Source organism: Bufo gargarizans, chromosome 6 (genome assembly GCF_014858855.1).
Source record: "Bufo gargarizans isolate SCDJY-AF-19 chromosome 6, ASM1485885v1, whole genome shotgun sequence".
Taxonomy (NCBI): domain Eukaryota; kingdom Metazoa; phylum Chordata; class Amphibia; order Anura; family Bufonidae; genus Bufo; species Bufo gargarizans.
Genome location: NC_058085.1, coordinates 75,227,857 through 75,245,643, shown reverse-complemented (window position 1 = coordinate 75,245,643; position 17,787 = coordinate 75,227,857). Strand labels below are relative to the sequence as shown.

The window sequence follows — 17,787 nt, the reverse complement described above, 5'->3', positions numbered from 1 at the left end:
CCACACTCTCACCCATACTTTTAGTTAACCTCCCACTCTCAAGAACCTCCTTGAATACCTCATACACATGACTCCCAATCAGCCCCCAAAATTTATTATAAAGCTCCACCGGCAAACCATCACTTGCAGCCACCTTTCCTTTCTTCATATTCTTTAACACACCCCCGACCTCTTCTATACTAAAATCTTCACCCAAGCCCTCTCTATCCTCTCTACCTAATACTTTCTCAATATTCTCTATACATTCTTCCTCCAAACTTACCTCTCTATCTTTCCTTGCAAACAACTTAGAATAAAACTTCCATATCTCATCCAACACACCATCCTTCCCTTTTACTTCCTCCCCTTCTTCATTAAGTACGCTTTCAAAACTAACTTTCTTCCCAAAAACCTTTTTAAAGAAAAATTTTGTGCACTTTTCATCCTTCTCTTTCACTAACATCCTTGCCTGTGATATAATTTTTTTCCCTTTCTCATTTAGAAACACCCTCGCATTCTCTCTGGCATCCTTAATTTCATTTTTCATATCCCAGCCATGCTTTTGTAGATCTTCCAAGTATTGCAGCCTAACCTGCCATCTCTCGTACTCCTCACGTTCCTTCCTCACTTTCTCACATCCTTTTTTTATAAAAAAACCTCTTTGTTTCTCCCTTCACCCATTCCCACTAATCCTTCACATTCTCAAACTCACTTTTTTTATTCACCCACCTACTAAACCACTCACAATAATTATCACACACACTCTCATCATCCAACAGAGACACATTCAACTTCCACAACCCTCTTCCATACGGACATTCTTCATCAATACTTACAACACATTCAAGCCAGGCATGATCCGAGAACGGAACACGTCTTAACGAAAAACTCTTAACCTTAAAGAACCTGGAAAGAAAACAGAAATCAATACGAGAATTTACATTTCCTTTGTCAGAAAAAAAGGTAAAACCATCAGGATTATCACTTTGCTGTAAAAAAGCATCCTGTAAACCAAAAAGACTAATTATCTCCTTAAGTTGTTTTCCACTCCTATCAATTTTTCTATCCCCACCACCTGTTCTATCCCCATCCCTAATTATACAATTGAAGTCCCCAACTAAAATAGTATGTTCTCTCCCACCCAAGAAAAAATATAATTTTTCTAATAACTCCTCCCTCTCTTTCCTACAAGGAGGTGCATAAACATTTATTAGTTTAAACAAAACGCCATTCTTTTCAAACTTAACTAATAATACCCTACCTGGGATAATATGCGTAACTTCTTTTATTTGTATATCGAAACCTCGAAATAAAATTCCCACCCCACCATTTTTTTGTGTACACGTGGACCAGACACTAGGTCCTCCTGTCCACCCAGCTATTAAAGGTTCCTCCTCCAGACTGCATTCCTGTAAACAAATCATATCGTTATAATATGCAGAAATAACAGAAAAAATTGCAGCCCTCCTAGAAGCAGATCTTAGACTTCTCACATTTAAGGAACCTATAGTAAGCTTTGTCATATGTTACATAATGGTACAAAAGAAAACATCATACATATCATGCCTTTTGTCTCATTTCTCTTTCCGGGCCCGAGCCCTACTCTCTTTGGGTGGAGTGGAGGAGCTGGGCACATGTACTCCCTGCATCTCCTTCCACTCTGCACTCCCCTTTATAACATTCTGCACTCCCTTTACAAAATTTAGGGTATGAGTCAATTTGGTCACAGATCTACTGTCTAAATATTCCTGACTTACAGATGAATTGTCCGAGTCTATATTCGAATCCACTGAAGCCTCTCCCTCCTCCCCACTTCCCTGGCTTGGAGGGGCCACGGCCTTACTTTTTCCCCCCTTTTTTTGAGAGTCCTCAGTCTTTGACTTCCTTTTACGAGAAGCCACTTCAATTTCCATTCCTGGAGTCTCTTCCACCACTTCCAGAGAGGTTCCGACCTCCAAACCTTCCTGCATCTGGAGCTCATCCCCCTCTGCCACCAAAGGGGTCTGGGACAGTCTCTGGCACAACATCCTTTTGCTCCACGCCTTGGGTTTCAATGTCCGAAGGGACTTCTAAAGAGCCCCCAAATCTTATGGGTGCTGGTCCACTCCCTCCCACCACTTCTGCAAAGGATCTTTGTCTGGGCACATTCACTTTTGGACAGGACCTGGCCAGATGCTCCTCAGAACCACAGAAGTGGCACTTTCTGGCCTCCATGCAATCTGCGGTTCTATGACCGCCCTTGAAACAGTTCCGACACACAGGGCCAGTTGTACAGTCCTCCTTAGTGTGCCCAAAACAAAAGCAATTTCTGCAAAAAGTGGGCTGGTCTGGGTAAAAGAGAAAACCCCGATTGGGACCAATAGCAAAAGTCTGGGGTGGATGACAGACCCCCATGTATCCATCACTATCAGGCAGTAGCTCCACCTAGAATCGGCGTTGGCCATTAAATGTCCCCAAAACATTACGCCTCTTCTCCCCAGGTGAAACATAGCTTGCATACCTTTTCAAAAAGGCTATAATTTCCTCATCCGTGACAAACGGATTATATATTTGCACAGTGATAGGGGTTCTCTTCCGCCTTTCACCCCTTTCCCTGGGGCTAGAAGTCACCAATCTTACTCCCTGGAGATCCGGGTGGTCCTTCAACTCTTGACTCCTCGCCATACAAGTCATCAGGGCATCCTGGTTCACGAAGGTAATGTCGTAGAAGCCTTGACTCTTGAACACCTGGACGCAGAAGATCTGTTCTCGGCTCATCTTCAGAGTCTCTTCGATAATTCCGCCTTGGACATTCACAATACTCCAGGTCTCTTTCTTCTCCACAGGAACAAACAGCCTCGCTGTATTCGGAGCACTAGGGAACTCGCCAGCCATAACTCGGCTTCTCTCCCGACGTCGCCTTCCCTTCAGGCCCTCTGGCTAAGCATAGTCAAGCTCGCTGCTCTTAAAAGAACACTTGATCTTAGCCAAAAGGCCGAGAAGCGATAACCCGCTCGGCCTCGACAACTGGGCCGCTGTACGCAAACGCAGAGCACTTCTCAAGGCAACAGTCTACAGGCCTCAGCCCCAAACACAGTCCGGGAGGCTTCTTTCTCTCACAAACCAGGGAAATAGTGCGTCCTACGCTCTGAAATCAACAGCATGCTCCACTTCGTGTTTTTCGGATCTGCATAGCTCCACCCACCACTTTTGGTCACGCCTTTTCTTCGCACGAAATTCCGGGTGCCAAAGCGCGCCAGGCAGAATGAACGATAAGAAGTCAATGGAGAGTAGTGAGTGAAAGAGAGAGAAACAAAAAAAAAAAAAAAATAGGTATCTATGCATTGTGGATTGTGATGTCATGGCCCCATTGTTGAGTGTTCCGTCAGAGCCCTTGTGATGTCATCCAGTGACCTGACCTTACTTGACCTCTGACCTGACAGGCCTCTTGTGACACGTGCAGTGTTCCGTCCATTGGCCAGACATGGCAGGTCCAGCTATTGCTGATACATAGGAAGTGCTGGACTACATTTTAGCCCTACCTAGAAGTCATCCAGTTTCATAGAGCCACAAGAGGGAGACACAGGCAAACAAACTTCACTTATTTAATAGAGAAATAGGAAAACAAAATTGGTTACATCAAGCCAACTTGGTACAAAAGGGTCAATTCTAAGGAACAACTCAGCAGACTGCCAGGTGTGCACAACAGGCCCAAATCAAAACAGAGGTGCTCGGACGGAGTGGAGGATCCAAAAACTGCATTCAGGTGATAGATATCCTAACACGTCATTCATTCAGGTGATAAGCCAATTAACACAACAATTAAGCCATCAATCTTAATTGGATTTGGACTGTGAGAAGAGGTGACTGGCTGGCTGGGTTGCTTGGTGCTGGAACAAACCCACACACAGGTGATGCAATTAACAGATTGACAGGCTAGATGCAGCTGCACCAGGGATGCAGAAAGCAGCACAGCAAAACCCTCACAGAGGAAGGAGAAGCTGAAGTGCAGGACTGCTGAGGCAGGCAGGGCACAGCAACTTTCCACCTGCTTGCTGGAAGGATCCTTGAAATCCATCACTCAATTTCATTCTGTTTTTTCATACCAGATTAGAAGGGGTGCACCGGTCCTGGAGGTACTGCAATACCAGGTCAATGCGTGGAGTGGACAGAGCAAGCTCTTTTTCCATCTCCCTGTTCGAAAAATCCATTTAATATATGGTCCCCAGATAGGGGACGTATCAGATATTAAACTGATAAGAACAGTTGATAGCGTCAGAAGACGCAATATATTTGAATTCATATCAAATTATATTTTGCGCTTCATCATCCGGCACCAACAGTGTTTTATACTTTTTATTTATAATTTCTAATTTTTTGGAAAAATAATGAATTTAACATAAAAATAAGAATAAAATAAACCTAACATAAAAAATAAGACAAACAAAAACAAACATTATCCTGGAACTTTCTCCTTTTTTCTCAAAACAGCAATTAATAAGGTATCCTGCAAAAACTGTAATTCCTCCATCGAAACATCGATCTTCTCATCCAACCAATTAATTAACTTAGGCTCCAAACCATATTTTCTTTGAAACTTAACTGGGTCTTCTTCATAAACTTTCAACACATTATCCCTTGCCTTATTTAGTGATGCACTTTTGTACTCCTCCTCTAAAAAAAACTATCCAAGAACTATATATTTCTGGTATTTCAATATTACTACCTTTATTCTCACTTCCTGAACCAGACATTTCTAAACCTATCTCTCTTTCCATTTCCTTCTTCTTGGCTGCCACTTCCTCTTTTCCAATTTCCCTTTCTATCTTTCCTTCTACATTGATCGTGATTTCTTCCACTACATCTTTATCATGTTTCTTATCCTTCTTTTTCTTTCTCCTTTTAGGACATGCACCATACAAATGTTCATTACTCCCACACAGGTTACAACATTTTTCTTCAGTACAATCCTTAGGCTCATGGGTATTAGAATCACAGCGGTAACACCAAACAAAAGTACATGTATCTTTATCATGACCATACTGTTTACATTTTGCACAAAAGACCGGCATACCTGGAAAAAAGATATTCCCATTCACCGCTCCAATCTTAAATTTTGCCGGGGGTAACATTAATCCTCCATCCGCATTTCCCTTTAATTTGACAACATAACACCATTTTGTAGTCCAAATACCATAATTATTAAGGATCTTTCCAATACAAGTCACTTCTTCACAATATCGTAGCAAAAAATATGTAATCTCATCTTCAGGTACTAATGGACTGAACATCTGAATAATTAACATTCTATCCCTCCTTGGATAATGTGGTACAACCACCACACCATCAAAGACAGAGTCATTTTTATGAAAGTCTGTTTTGTTCCAAAACCAAGCAAAATCTTCATCAGAGTTAAACACCACATCGTAAATACCTCTTCTAGGGAATTCCAACATCGACAAAATCTGTTGCCTCTGGACTCCAAGTAACTTAAACAGGACTTCTTCTACGAGAAACTCCAAGCCTTTTTCCCTCTTCTGGACATCCGAAAGAGTAAATCGAACCGCATTCCTGATTCTTGCGTACCGTGGCACTGAATCTGCACTGGTTTCTTGATCCATAGCTGTACCTCGGACCACGATAACCACACGCTTGCCACACGCCGGAACCTTCACCCGCTACAATCAGCAGGCAGGAGGGGTGATCGCTCCTCGTTGCCCCGGGACTAAGCCTTCACCCCAATAGCTGCAAAGGGTCTAACCACAGCTATGAACTGTGGCCTTTCCCTAAGGCCGAGGATCAGGGTACCCGGGGCACCTCTGGCTAAGACACAGCGCAGCACCTCTCGATACCCACCTTCCTCCAGACCTCCTGCGCAAAAGGACAATTTCAGAAGAGGTGCATGACTGACTCGTCATCCCCACACCTCTGTCTCGGGCACCTGGCTCTCGCCACCAGTCCTTGCCTGTGCTGGAATTCACGTGTAGGGAGGCACTGGTGGACGATTGCCCAGGCAAGATCTTTGTGAATGTTCGCTAGGAATTTTCCGAACACATTACGCCAAACCGTCTTTGATCTTGCCTGTGAAAAGTTTGAGACAGTCAGCACCTCCTCCTTTTTCCTATAGATCAATGAAACTTTCTTCTGGTCCCCCAAGATGTCAGGCTCTAATTCCTGAAGCCCCAAGAGCCTGACAGTTTTCTCAAGTACCGCATAATGTTTTGGGGGACACAGAAGCACAGGAGAATCTAGAGGAATTCTATACTATTTTTTAAAAATCATTCCTGCAGCATATTTAAAAAAAAAACTAAAAGTGCCCTTGGAATTATACAATCTAAAACAGAAACAGAAATATTTAATATAAAAGAAGGTAAAAAGGTTCGGTACATCTCTTCCCCCATTATCTTTATTTTTATACATTAATTCCCTCCTTAATTTTTCCATCTTTGACCCCCATAATAACATAAAACATAATCTAGTTAACTTTTTAATATACAAAGATGAAGGAGGGAACACCATCGCTACATATAGCATTATGGGAATTAAAACCATTTCTATTATTAAAACCTTCCCTTCCATAGTTAAATTTCTTAAGTTCCACATTGAAATTTTCTTTTCCATTTTTCCTATCGCCGAATCCCAATTTAAAATCCCGTTGTTGGCTTGATTAAAAGTTATCCCTAAAATTTTAATACCGTCTTGTTGTATATTAACTCCAGGGGTCACAGATGAGTCCCAAGAGCCAACATTAAAACAGTCGCATTTATCTAAATTAAGTTTAAAACCGGAAGCTTCGCAAAAAAAGGCTGTAGTCCTAAGGGCTCTTCGCAAAGATGGGGAATCTGAACATAATATTGTTATGTCGTCCATATAGCCTAAAACTTTAACCTGGTCTCCTCTCCCTCCCGGTATTGGCGCTCCTCTAATTACCTTGTCCTTCCTGAGGAGCGCCAACAGGGGCTCTATTGCGCATATAACCCCAGATAAAAGCGATACTTCCTTTGTTAAAAACCCATTAATAGAAATTTGGCTAAAACAAGACTGATATAAACGCTTAATACGACTTAAAATTTTATCAGGGACTGCCAACTTTTTAAGAACCAGAAAAAGGTATTCGTGGGATACTCGGTCAAACGCCTTTTCGAAGTCTAGGGATAAAATGGCTAGATTCTGATTTCTATCTTTAAAATACCACATAATATTGCGTAAAATATTTAGGGATTCGGCGATAGATCTACCTGGCACCCCACACACTTGACTGGGATGGATAATCTTATGTATAAAAGGTTTAAAACTAGTTGCTATTAGCTTGGCCAGGACTTTATAGTCAACATTTAATAAAGTGATGGGGCGCCAGTTTTTAAGACTATTTCTATCTCCTTTTTTAAAAATTAAAGACACTATACCTTGTCTCCAAGAGGGGGGTAATTCATTGGTGATAAAAACTTCTTTATATAATAAAAGTAAATCATCCTTTAAAATGTTCCAAAAAGCTAGATAAAATTCAATAGGTAGACCATCTACTCCAGGGGCTTTACCATTAGAAAAACTTTTAAAAACAACTAAAAGTTCCTCTAAAATAATATCCCGAGTTAAAACTTCCTGGTCTAAAAGGTCTAGCTTAAAATCAAGAGAATTAAGAACATCTTCTAAAAAGGATGGGTCAATATTTTTCCTAGAAAAGAGTGACTGATAAAAATTAAAAGCAGCATCTAGCATACCTTTTATTGTGGACTCGCCCTCTAGATTTTGAATTGTGTCGCGTTTGTCCATCACCTTCTTGAAGAAGAACCTTGAGCATTTTTCACCTTCTTCCAAATATTGCACATGTGAATTAAAAATGATCTGTTTTCCTTTATCATCAACAGCTTTTTTAATTTCAGTTTTAACTTTTAAAATATCATCAGTCACATCCATACCAATTTCCTTCAATTTAAAAAGCACATGCAGACGTTTATTTAAAACATAATACCATTTATTTTTCTCTCTGGCCTTCTTCTTACCTGCTTCTAAAAAAACCTTTTTGATTTTAGGTTTAGTTTTTTCCCACCAGTGCAGCATTGCCTGACCTGATGGCCTCTGGGACTGCCACAACTGGTAGGAACTCACAAACTCCTCCTTTATTCCAGGGTCCTCTAGAAGCGTAACATTCAGCCTCCAGGGACCCTGCTTAGTTTTTGATTCCCCTTCTAGCTCTAATTTAACTGAGAGGAGTTTGTGATCTGAAAATATATTAGATAAAACGGTACAACTTCTGGGGGTAAAAGAATTAGAAACAAAGATAAAATCGATTCTGGAACTTACCCTCCCGCTAGACCACGTGGGGGCAAGGTCAGACGGCGAGAGCTCCTTCCAGCAATCTTTTAACCTAAAATCATCTAAAATATGTTTCAGCAGGTAAGAAGTATGGTCTTCAGAGGTGGCACTCCCCCCCCCTGCCGGTGTTCTCCATCACGTATACAGTTAAAATCCCCACCTACCAACAAAGGGGAAGTGCCAACACAAAATAAAGGTAAAATTTCAAATAACTCAGCTCTTTCTTGCTTCGCGGGTGGTGCATATACATTTAAAACACGAATAGTAAAACCTTTAAAAGATAAATAGATTAAAATTGCTCTACCCGGCATAATTTCTAAAACAGATTGTATAGTAATTTGGTGACTGCGACATAATAAACCAATACCAGAGGAACGACAGTCATTTGCGCCTGACCAAACCGAGGAGCCCAATGTCCAATCTTTTTTTAGGTTCACATATTCAATATCACTCTCAATCCCGCATTCTTGAAGTAAGCAAATGTCAAAATTTACAGTCTCTAAATACGAAAACAAAGCAGCTCTGCGCACAGAGCTCTTTAAGGATCTCACATTTATTGAGACCACATTAATGGGAACAACCATTTAAACATCAGAGTCCGATCCAGTCGAGCCAGGATCTTCAATTCGCAGGGATTCATCATCTCCTTTCCGGGGGGTCAGAAAGTCTAAAATAATTTCAGAACCCAGGTCCGGCGAATACTCCGACCGAGGTTCTGGATCCTCCGTACTTCGATGTTTGCTTCGTTTTTTTTGTTCTAACCTCTTCTCTTGGCCTTTTCCAAATATGGCTGCTGTCCATGTCATCTCCGCCCTCACTGGACAAGGCTTTTAGGATCGCGCCGTCATCATCCGCCGAAGTTCCCGCCTCAGCCTCTCGGGTTTTTCCAGCCAGCTGTGAAGAGCCTAAAGAGACTCTCCTTGAAAAAGAACCTGATCTGTCCCGAGAGGTCTTCATCGCCCCATCGGAAACAACCGCTGCTTCAGACTGTGGCTCTGGCCTCTCCCATGATTGGCTTTGACTCTGTCTCCCGTCCTTCCTCGCATGACCTCCTGCTGACGGTGCAGGTAGTCCTTGCTCCAGACTTCTCGTTTTACCACTAGTAGGGGTCGAGAAAAGTTCGGAAAAGTCTGCGCCAGGTTCTTTCACAGGACCCTCCCTGGAAAGCCTTTGAGGGCCCTCCATGGGTGGTCCGCGAATCACAATGCCTGTTGGCTCATGCTCGGGTCCTACTACCGAATCTCCAATCTTGTCAGAGGGGCCTGCAGCACTCCTTCGCCCAGCCTCAGAGTCCACCTTTGGAGCTCCAGGCTTAATGATGACACTCGCGCTTAGGGCTCTCACCGAAGAGCGTGCACCCCCTGCTGACTGCTGGTCTGATCTTGATTTCTTACTTGCCTTCTCAGGGCAATCACGGTAAATGTGTCCCTCCGTCCCGCATAGGGAGAACACTTTTTTGCCTGTGCATCTTGAGGCGACATGCCCGAGTCCGCCACAATTATTGCACCGCACCTCTTTTGCATTTTCACAGTTCCCTTGAACGTGCCCATACTGCAAGCACCTTCTGCAGAGAGTGGGCATTTGGTTGTAATAAAGGAAGCCCCGGTGGCTTCCTATCGAGAACTGCGAGGGCGGGTGCGACAAACCTCCTATGCCGCTAGGGTCTTCCTTCAAAACGACCCAATACTTCCTCTTGCCGTTCCATAGATCCTCTCCGTTCAGGATCTTTTTCTCGAATCGGATGGAACGGCAGTACTGGCTGAGGAAGGTCTGTATATTGGCCTCCGCAAAGAAGGGATTATACATTACTACGATCAGAGATCTCTCTTCCTCCCCGTAGAGGGAAGAAGTCGAGGCCACCCAACCTCTTATCATTTGGATCCGCCACGCTCAGCTTATCATACATGTTATCGCAGCAACTTGAGGCATCAAAGGAAATGGTATATCGCCCTTGTATTTCCTGGTCCCTCAGACACAGGATGTTAGACTTGAGGAACCCAAAGTAGCCCATCAAAACCTCCGCCACCACATAGCGTAGGTTCTTCTGCTGCCGATGGCCTTCCTCCACCTCAATTCTGACTGATTGGCGCAACCGGGTCTCCCCGGCTGCAAAGCCAAAGGAAAATGGCATTCTTAGTATCCCGAGGGGAACAAGCTCCTGCCCTGGAAACCTCAGGTGCAGCGCCCCAAACCGTAAGGTAGGGCACCACACCCCGAGCCAAGGGTCGGAGAACCCCAGGCACTACCAGCCTTTCCCGGGTATTCTGTTCCGCAACCGAAACCGACCGTCAAGATCTCAAAAGAGGTCGTAATCGCAAGCACGACAAGAAAATGTCCGACGTCCAGGGGTCCAGTCGTCACCTCCAGCAACAGGGGTTCAGATCCTCCAGGACCCACCCCTGAGACCGGGGATCCGGGGGACCCTGGGCTGCCTCTTACCGGGACCGAAACAGCACCTCTCGGTGCTGCACCAAATCCACGTCACGAGACCGGAGAAAATATGCCGCCTTCACGTCCTTAATCCACGCTCCAAAGAAAACGTCTTCCCTGGTCCAAGAACCAAAAAAAGACGCGATCGCTTCCCGTTGCCCGGGGACTAAGCCTATCCCCTATAGCAGCAAGGGGGCACAACACAGGCTATAAACCCGTGCCGTCCCCCAAGGCCGAGGAATCGGGTACCCCAGGCGCCCTTCAGCCAAGACCTTATGTATCTCTACACTTGATCTTAGCCAAAAGGCCGAGAAGCGATAACCCGCTCGGCCTCGACAACGGGGCCGCTGTTCGCAAACGCAGAGCACTTCTCAAGGCAACAGTCTACAGGCCTCAGCCCCAAACACAGTCCGGGAGGCTTCTTTCTCTCACAAACCAGGGAAAACGTGCGTCCTACGCTCTGAAATCAACAGCATGCTGCACTTCGTGTTTTTCGGATCTGCATAGCTCCACCCACCACTTTTGGTCACGCCTTTTCTTTGCACGAAATTCCGGGTGCCAAAGCGCGCCAGGCAGAATGAACGATAAGAAGTCAATGGAGAGTAGTGAGTGAAAGAGAGAGAAACAAAAAAAAAAAAATAGGTATCTATGCATTGTGGATTGTGATGTCATGGCCCCATTGTTGAGTGTTCCGTCAGAGCCCTTGTGATGTCATCCAGTGACCTGACCTTACTTGACCTCTGACCTGACAGGCCTCTTGTGACACGTGCAGTGTTCCGTCCATTGGCCAGACATGGCAGGTCCAGCTATTGCTGATACATAGGAAGTGCTGGACTACATTTTAGCCCTACCTAGAAGTCATCCAGTTTCATAGAGACACAAGAGGGAGACACAGGCAAACAAACTTGACTTATTTAATAGAGAAATAGGAAAACAAAATTGGTTACATCATGCCAACTTGCTACAAAAGGGTCAATTCTAAGGAACAACTCAGCAGACTGCCAGGTGTGCACAACAGGCCCAAATCAAAACAGAGGTGCTCGGACGGAGTGGAGGATCCAAAAACTACATTCAGGTGATAGATATCCTAACACGTCATTCATTCAGGTGATAAGCCAATTAACACAACAATTAAGCCATCAATCTTAATTGGATTTGGACTGTGAGGAGAGGTGACTGGCTGGCTGGGTTGCTTGGTGCTGGAACAAACCCACACACATGACAGGCTAGATGCAGCTGCACCAGGGATGCAGAAATCAGCACAGCAAAACCCTCACAGAGGAAGGAGAAGCTGAAGTGCAGGACTGCTGAGGCAGGCAGGGCACAACAACTTTCCACCTGCTTGCTGGAAGGATCCTTGAAATCCATCACTCAATTTCATTCTGTTTTTTCATACCAGATTAGAAGGGGTGCACCGGTCCTGGAGGTACTGCAATACCAGGTCAATGCGTGGAGTGGACAGAGCAAGCTCTTTTTCCATCTCCCTGTTCGAAAAATCCATTTAATATATGGTCCCCAGATAGGGGACGTATCAGATATTAAACTGATAAGTAATAAAGGGATAAAGGACGGCTCACCTCTGGTTTGGGATGGCAAGGTGCACCAAAATAGATGTTGTACCCAATCACCAAAGACAATAGTATTAAAAAGAAGTAAAATGGGCACTCATATATCTAGATCACAAGGTAGGCAAAGTGACTCAAATATTAATTTATTAATAGCGATGAGTTGAACAAATTTATATGAGCAATGTACCCTAAATAAAACTAATTTCCCGAAATCAGCATAAAATAGTAAAACTTATAAAATTGATAAAATAAACATTACAACTGTCCACTGTTATAGCTGATAAAAGATCCAAGTGTCCAATCCAGTGTTAATAATTCAATCTGGCATTAATAGATGTAACACAGTACTTTTGTCTTCTATTATCTACAACAGTGGTTTACAGCAAATATATCTCCAGAAAATAAATAAATCAGTGAGTGAATAAATAAATTGATAATAAGTGCACAGTGACTAATAGTGACCAATGGGTAAAATGCAGCATAAACTGCTACATAAAATCCACTGGATCAAGGTATAATTATAAAACAATAAGTGAGATAATGTGTATAAATAAGTATATAAATATATTTCTGAAGAGTCAATAAAGTGGCTGTATACCACTGATGCCGCAGTGTTTCTTTAGTAATAGAACATGTGGCCTAAAATCCTGGTTTGGTCCGTGCAATTGTCCACAAATATATTCAGTCTGAGCAGATATCTGCCTGAATAGGCTGTATGTTTGAACAACCGCAATATAAGCAGCAGGATACTTGGGCAATGTTATAAATATGTCCAGCAATGTTGCGCAATATTCAAACAGCAAATCAAGATGTTTGGGCAGCAATATACATATATCCAGCAGTGTTATGGAGCTGTATGGCTCTTACTCACATATCGTCCTATTCCCACCGTGGCGTCCCACGTAGTGTAGAAGCAAACAAGAAGCAAAACTTGCCTTTGGATAACACAGCTGAATTAGCTGTTAACGATGCTGTATCCACCCGGCTGTGAGCAGAAATGCTGGCTGTGTCAGGCTGCAGATCCACGTCCAATGTCTTTACTTGAGGTAGATGGATATTCTGCCTCTTTGGATCGATGATAGTAGTCTTTTTAGAAAGCGCTTTCAATCCAATATCGTACAAAGTTGTTGCCGGTGATTTGTCAGATCCAATTGCTCCTTGCCAGACGCGTTTCAAAGGCTACCTGCCTTCTTCCTCAGTGGCTAATTTGGGTCTGACTAACTTGCCGGCTATTTATCCTCCCAAGGGCTCTTTGGTAAACTTGAAATGGACCCAAAGGATCTGGATCCAATTGCCTTATATTGCGATAATCCTATGAAAATTCGCGGTTTTTTTGCGCACATGCGATTTTTTATGTGCGATAATCCTGCGTTAAATCTGCAGTTTTTATGCGCACATGCGCTTTTCTTTTTTGTGTATTCCTAAACCAACCAGAATCATTATACATAACAAATTGTACAATAGCTAGTTACAGTTAGGACCAATGTAAATAATAACATTCCATATCAAACAAAAATAAACTAAAATAAATATACGACTTCTAAATCTTTAATAATCTTATGTTAAAAATGTATTAAATAATAGGGAATTTCTGTATAGGGTCTAAGATGTAAAAATATAATAAAAAATTTAAAATGTTTGTAAAAGATTATCGGGTATTGTATTCCATAGGGGACTCATATATATTTTCTTGTTGAATATAATTCAATCAACATTATTCCATGGGGCTCATTGCCCGAAATGGTTCAGGCGGAGTACATGGGATGATGGTATATGTGGATTGGGGTCGGGGATCCCGAGCACAGGGGGGGTCATAGTGCTGCTAAACAGCCCGACTAGTACTCCCCATGGGCCAAAGACACCCGACCCATCACAAAAACCCAAAAATTTCAAATTCGGCATTTAGTCCAGCTGGGGCCAAACTGCCAAATTCGAAAATCTTCCTGGACTCAGCCCTAGACATCCGGGCAATATGGTTCCCTCCCCTCCAATGGCGTTCTATTTGTTCAAAAGCTGCAAAAGTTAAAAACTTGGGATCTTGGTTGTGCACCAATTTAAAATGTTTTGATAGTACATGTTTTTCGTACCCTTTCTTGATATTGTTTATATGTTCCGTAATCCTAACTTTTAGGGATCTTTTGGTCCTGCCAATATATTGTTTAGCACATGGGCATTCAATAATATAAATTACATTTGAACTATTGCAAGTGAGAAGATCCTTTATCTCTACTGAAAAATTGTTCTGTGTTGAAGTCACTCGCGTAGTTCTTTTTGTAAAGGACGTATTCCTGCAATTTATACAACGACCACATCTATAAAACCCACTCATTTTTAACCATTTATTTCCAGATCCAGTTTCCCTTGTCTGATTTTTAATGGATGGTGCTATTTTTATCCCCAGATTGGGGGCCTTTGTATACACTATCTCTGGAAAAGGTGGGATTAAGGGGCCTATGGTTTTGTCGTTCTGAATAAGATGCCAATTCTTTTTGATGCTTTGTTCTATTTTTTTATGTTGTGCATTATATGGCAGTATTATACGGAATTTATTCTCATTAGCGGGTTTATCATCCTTCTATTGTTTGGTTTCGAAAAACATTTTTCTATCCATTTTTCTAACCTTACATAGTGCTTTCTCGACAACTATCTCTGGATATTCTTTTTCTAAAAATTTTTCTTCATCATAACAGCCTCATCCTCAAATTCTATCTGGTTAGTGCAGTTTCTCTTTATTCTACGAAACTGTCCTGTAGGTATATTCAATAACCAAGAAGGCAAATGGCAACTAGAAAAGAGGATGAAGCTGTTCTTAGCTACTTCTTTCTGAAAAGTAGTACACACATAGCGGTCATTCTGGGTAGTAATCCGAATGTCCAGGAATTCTGTATATTCCTGATTCGTATTGGAGGAGAATTTAAGGTTGTAATTATTTTCATTGATGTCTTCCAAGAAGGTGTGGAGGCTAGATGCATCTCCCTGCCAGACAAAAATAATATCATCAATGTAACGCTGCCAGAGCACCAGGTCCGACCCCAGCCTGGGTAAGATGGTCTCCTGCTCCCACTGTGCCATAAATAGATTGGCATAGCTGGGGGCGAACCTGGTGCCCATGGCAGTGCCACGGGTCTGGAGGTAATAAGCCCCTTCAAAAAAGAAATAATTGTGTGTTAAAATATATCTCACACCTTCTGCCAGGAATTCTATTTGTCTCTCTCCAAGGTTGCCATAATTCCTCAATTGTGATTTCATATTTTTTATACCTTGTTCATGGTCAATGACGGTATATAGCGATTGAACATCCAATGTCCCTATAAGCCAGTGAGGCTCCACCTTCAGATTTTCCAATATCTGGACAATCTGTGTGGTGTCTTTAAGATAGGATGGAGTATTTTTCACTGTAGGCTGTATAAGTTGGTCTATATATTTGGACAAATTGGATGACAAAGACTCTATACCCGAAATTATTGGGCGACCTGGTGGTTCCGACATACTTTTATGTATCTTGGGAAGACAATAAAACACAGGCAATCTCTGTTGTGTTCCCAAGATAAAATCTGATTCTTGTTTAGAGAGTAATCCTTCCTCAAGTCCTCCATCACAGTATTGGTTTAATAATTCTGAAAATTCTTCTATTGGATCCTTCCTCAGCATCTTATATGTTGTTATATCCGCAAGCTGTCTCAAGCATTCCGCATTATATTTTGTAGTATCGAGAAGCACAATAGCTCCTCCTTTATCGGCAGGACGGATAGTGAGGTTATTAATTTTTTGCAATTCTTTAATAGCTTTAATCTCCTGTGAGGTCAAGTTATTTCTCCTCAACTGTTTGTCAGATATTTTCCTCAAGTCTGTTTCTATATTTTTTCTAAAAGTCGCTATCTCTATTCCAATTTCTTGTCTAGGGAATTTTTTTGATTTTGGTTTCAAGGTTGTATATTGGATCTCACCATCCACACATTCATCTGAGTTTGCTAATATTGGATTTTTCAAAAAATATTTTTTCAAACACAGTTTCCTCACAAATTTTTCTATGCCCACATAAGTATCGAATTTATTCAGTTTTGCTGTAGGTGCGAATTTAAGGCCCCTGTTTAGCAGTCTTGTCTGGGAATCAGTCAAGACGACCGAACTGAGGTTCACTACAGCGTCTGAATTATTTATCTGTGTCTGTTGTGAGCCCCTCTTTTTTCTTTGGGATCTTCGTATCTTTCTTTTGGGTCTAGGTTCTGTGAGTATCTGTTGGTTCCTTCCCTCAGATGCTTGGGTATGTGTTGCTGTCTGTAATTCTGAGGGGGACGGGTCCTCTGTTGTGGCTCGTAATCGTCTACTTGATGATTGAGCCTGGTCCTCAGATTGTATGAGTGTGGTTGTTCTCTTCTTGGTGATCTCGATCTGTGTCTGGTTCTCATGTTGTAATTTGTGTCTGTCTGTTGGTATTGAACATATGTATTGACTGGTGTCTGTGATCTCTGTCTGATTCTTGTCTTGTGGTGGGGTGGGGTTCTGTCTAAAAAATGGTTTTCATTTAGTGCCTCAAATCTATTATTCACCGGTATATTATACCTAGGGGGATGTATAGCATCATTAAGATGGCCCAGGGGTCTAGTATTTAGATCACCCTCTTGTGAATTGTTTCTATGTTGATATCCCTCCACTGGTTTGGCATTAAATTTATATTTTTTTGTTTTTTTGTATATTATTTCTGATTCCATTTTGTCTAGACTCCTGCATATACGTGCCTGCCATACAGCCAATTCTTCATTGGCTGGTAATTTTTCAACAGAAATTTTTATTTCATTTATTCTCTCAGTCAATTCTTCCAATAGTTTACTTCTTCTTTTTATGATAAGTTGAATTAATTTTATTGACTGGGAAAAGAGTAATGCTTCCCACTCCTTATTAAATTCATCATTACAGAGGTCCTGTGCAGGGATCTTAGATATCAATAGCCCTTTAGGGATTTTCTTATCCTCAATACATAGTTTCAGCGACTTGATTTCCCACTGTTGTCTAAGTTGTTTCAACAACAGTGGTTCAAGTTCCCTGAATATCTCTTCTATAGACTTCTCTCCTCCAGTGGCATTCTCATGAGTAGTTGAATCTTCAAACCTATATGTTTCTACTTTGAGTCGCTTGCTTTCCATATGATTCCAGATATCCATCCTTAACCAGGGGGAGCTCTGACCTCAGTGGGTACGTATATAAATAAGTAATAAAGGGATAAAGGACGGCTCACCTCTGGTTTGGGATGGCAAGGTGCACCAAAATAGATGTTGTACCCAATCACCAAAGACAATAGTATTAAAAAGAAGTAAAATGGGCACTCATATATCTAGATCACAAGGTAGGCAAAGTGACTCAAATATTAATTTATTAATAGCGATGAGTTGAACAAATTTATATGAGCAATGTACCCTAAATAAAACTAATTTCCCGAAATCAGCATAAAATAGTAAAACTTATAAAATTGATAAAATAAACATTACAACTGTCCACTGTTATAGCTGATAAAAGA

At 42.0% G+C, this 17,787-nt stretch overlaps 3 pseudogenes; all 3 read right to left on the bottom strand.

The window, feature by feature from the left end:
• Positions 1 to 4,072: 4,072 nt before the first annotated feature.
• LOC122942885 lies at positions 4,073 to 4,251 on the bottom strand (annotated as a pseudogene).
• Positions 4,252 to 10,888: 6,637 nt separating this feature from the next.
• On the bottom strand, positions 10,889 to 11,023 carry LOC122942906 (annotated as a pseudogene).
• A 1,085-nt stretch (positions 11,024 to 12,108) lies between these two features.
• Positions 12,109 to 12,267, bottom strand: LOC122942795 (annotated as a pseudogene).
• Positions 12,268 to 17,787: the final 5,520 nt, after the last annotated feature.